The sequence below is a fragment of the Eubalaena glacialis genome, chromosome 4, assembly GCF_028564815.1.
Source record: "Eubalaena glacialis isolate mEubGla1 chromosome 4, mEubGla1.1.hap2.+ XY, whole genome shotgun sequence".
Classification (NCBI taxonomy): domain Eukaryota; kingdom Metazoa; phylum Chordata; class Mammalia; order Artiodactyla; family Balaenidae; genus Eubalaena; species Eubalaena glacialis.
The window spans coordinates 133672796-133676486 of record NC_083719.1 but is presented as its reverse complement, the minus strand read 5'-3'; the positions used below and the strand labels follow the sequence as shown (position 1 = coordinate 133676486).

General features: G+C 45.5%; 1 non-coding gene across 1 annotated transcript; it reads right to left on the bottom strand.

Annotated features, from left to right (window-relative positions):
- Window positions 1-1692: 1692 nt before the first annotated feature.
- Window positions 1693-1799, bottom strand: LOC133091660 (U6 spliceosomal RNA). Its single transcript, XR_009700985.1, has one exon. It is a non-coding gene; the product is annotated as a U6 spliceosomal RNA (small nuclear RNA).
- Between the last annotated feature and the right edge of the window lie 1892 nt (window positions 1800-3691).

The window sequence follows — 3691 nt, the reverse complement described above, 5'->3', positions numbered from 1 at the left end:
ATTTTTCCCTTCCAGGACTTTGAATATATCTTGCCACTCCCTTCTAGCTTGTAGTGTTTCTTTAGAGAAATCAGCTCATAGCCTTATGGAGGTTACCTTGTAATTAACTCTGTTTTTCTCTTGCTGCCTTTAGAATCCTCTATTTATCTTTAAGTTTTTCTGTTTTAATTGTAATATGTCTTGGTGTAGGTCTGTTTGGATTTATCTTGTTTGGGACCCTCTGTACTTCCTGTACCTGGACATTTGTTTCCTTTTTACGTTTGGGAAGTTTTCAGTCATAATTTCTTCAAATACATTTTCAATCCCCTTTTCTCTTTTTTTTCCTTCTGGGATCCCCTTTAGGTATAGATTGGAATGCTTTATATTATCCCATAGGTCTCTTATATTGCTTTCTTTTTTTTTTTTCTTTAATTTGGCTTTCTGTTTGTGATTCTCATTGGGTGATTTCCATTATTCTATCTTCCAGATCACTTATTCATTCTTCTGCATTATTCATTTTGCTATTCATTGACTTTAGCTCAGCTTTCATCTCGGTGAATGAATTTTCTAATTTTTCTTGGCTCCTCCTTATAGTTTCTAGTTCCTTTTTACAGTAATCTGCCTTTCTGTCAATAGTCCTTAATTCCTTCAGTATTTTCATTATCTCCTTTTTGAACTCAGTGTCTGTTAGACTGAAGAGGTCTGTTTCATTGTTCTTTCAGGGGAATTCTCATGATTTTTTAATTGGGAGAGGTTCCTCTGCTTCTTCATTTTACTTATATTTCTCTTGCTGTATGAGTTTAAGAGAAACAATTATCTGCTGTGGTCTTGGAGGGCTATTTTTATGTGGGAGCATCCCTGTGTAGCTTGTGTGGGTTTAATATTTTTTGGTGCAAGGGCTATTTTTAGTGTGGATGACTGCCACCTCTTTCCTCAATGTACGCTGGCCATTATCCCCTTGATAGGAGGCTTGACTGGTGTTGTAGTGACCAGAGCCTGCACTGAATATTGAGTGACTAGTGAGCAGGACCTCCTTTTTGCTCTGTGGTTGTCACTGCCCTGTTAGGGGCTGGGTCTGTTCCCTAGTCGTTGAGGTAGAGCCCCCAGATCCATTTCTTTTTTTTAACATCTTTATTGGAGTATAATTGCTTTACAATGTTGTGTTAGTTGCTGCTGTATAACAAAGTGAATCAGCTATATGTATACATATATCCCCGTATCTCCTCCCTCTTGCATCTCCCTCCCACCGTCCCTATCCCACCCCTTTAGGTGGACAGAAAGCACCAAGCTGATCTCCCTGTGCTCTGCGGCTACTTCCCACTAGCTATCTGTTTTACATTTGGTAGTGTATGTATGTCCATGCCACTCTCTCACTTCGTCCCAGCTTACCCTTCCCCCGCCCCGTGTCCTCAAGTCCATTCTCTACGTCTGCGTCTTTATTCCTGTCCCGCCCTTAGGTTCTTCAGACCTTTTTTTTTTTTTTAAGATTCCATATATATGTGTTAGCATACAGTATTTGTTTTTCTCTTTCTGACTTACTTCATTTTGTATGACAGTCTCTAGGTCCATCCACCTCACTACAAATAACTCAATTTCGTTTCTTTTTATGGCTAATATTCCATTGTATATATGTGCCGCATCTTCTTTATCCATTCATCTGTCGATGGACACTTAGGTTGTTTCCATGTCCTGGCTATTGTAAATAGAGCTGCAAAAAATATGGAACACTTCACGAATTTGCATATCATCCTTGCGCAGGGGCCATGCTAATCTTCTCTGTATCGTTCCAATTTTAGTATACGTGCTGCTGAAGCGAGCATACCAGATCCATTTCTAAACTGCATTTTTGAGCTGCAGTGTGAGGTAGGTGGGATTGGAGCACTCCCACTGGGAGAGGAGCCAGAGTATTCCTCTGCCAGAGCTGTTCATTGGTGAGTGTGCTCTGTTGTGTCCCCTGTCACTTGTTATGTTGGCTCACGAAGTACACTGTTGTTGGCACTGCCTTTGGCCCTGTCTCAACCTTGGGTGTGCCGGCAATCGGCCCTGTCCCTCAGGCGTTGTTTTCATAAGGACACCAGCACAGGTCCACTGAAGTTAGGCACCAGGACTGCAGCAGTCATGAACCTGGTCCCACTGTGGGAGCTATGGAGGCAGCTCAGACCCTGGCCTGGCCCAGCCTCTGTGTGTACACACCCACAAAGCCCACAGCTGCTAATGTTAGACCCATCCCAGTCGGGGGAGCACTCGTTGTCCACTCAGATGTCCTGCAGGCACTCAGTTGACAAAACCAGTGGCGGAAGTATAAATCTGTGGCTCACACAGCCGTGGGGAGAAATTTCAGCCCTGCATTCTGTCTCGTAGCCCCTGGGGCTCAGCTGTGGTTTTGGTCCTGCCTCTGTGAGTGGGCAACCCGCTGATGGCTGCTCCTGGAACCTGCTGAGGTGGCAGCTGGGGCACGGGACCCGGCTGAGGCAGGGGCCCCCGAGGTGGCGGCTGGTGCATGAGAGCCCATGGAGGTGGGAGCCACAAGGCAGTGGCTGGGGTACACTCTCCCAGAGGCTGGGGAAGCCGGGGCCAGCACATGGAGAAAGAAGCCATGATGGCCACCCTGCCCCTCCCTTTGCTGGCCACTTAACAGTGGCACTTTGTTTCTATGGCGGGTCTGGGCTTCTGCGAACACACCATGGTTGTGGCCACACCACACGCTAGTCCCTTCAGGCTGTCTCTGCACAGCCAACAGCAGTCCTCTCCCTGGGTCTGTCCTTTAAGCCCTGAGTTCCAGCACCCAGTCCCTGCCTGTACCTGCAGATGTGCATCTCAGGCTGGGGCACACAGGGTGGTGGCATGGGTCAAATGTGCAAGTCTCTCTCTGTTCTGCCTACCACAAACCAGTTGCTGTGCTCTCCTCTGAGCCTCTGAAGCTCCCTTTCTGTCCCGGCTGATCTCCTGCCAGTGTGGGGTCTTCCCAGTGTGCAGGAACCTTTCCTCTTTTTCAGCTCCCTCCCAAGGGCGCAGGTCCCATCAGCTTCCTCTTTTTTTTTTCCCTTTCACCCCAGTTATGTGGAGATCTTTCTTGTCCTTTCAGGTGTTTGGGGTCTTCTGCTAGTTTTCAGTAGGTGTTCTGTGGGAATTGTTCCATTTTTAGATGTATTTTTGAGGTACTTGTGGGAGGAGGTGAGTTCCATATCCTCTTACTCTGCAATCTTAAATAACCACCCTATCAGAATATTCTGATTTACCTAATTTCCCTCATATTTACCTCATTTCCCTCAAGATTTAGGTCAGCTGAATCTATTCTGGCTGAGTCATATTTTAAAAATGACATTTTACTGTCTTACTACTCTGAAATAATATTTGTATTTTCATGGAACCCTCCAAAGACTTCACCCAAAGAGTTTGGCAGTAAAGACACGGTGGCCACTTGGAATTAGTGTGGCTCTACCAGGAAGAATGAGAAGCAAAAATCAAAGCAAAACCAAACAAAAAATCTGAATGGGGTGAAACAATAAGTCTGGTCTTTTCTCGATAACCCAGAAATGGCAAATACTTAACATGCAGACCACCACTGCCTTTCCTGGGCCCTTGGCAGACATCAGTAATCAGTCATACTGCTCTTTATGCTAAGCCCAGACATGGTGGCCTCAGAATCTCTTCAAAAGAGCCCTCTAGGAACTGAATTTTGACATGCAAAATAAGCTTGTGTAGCATTTCT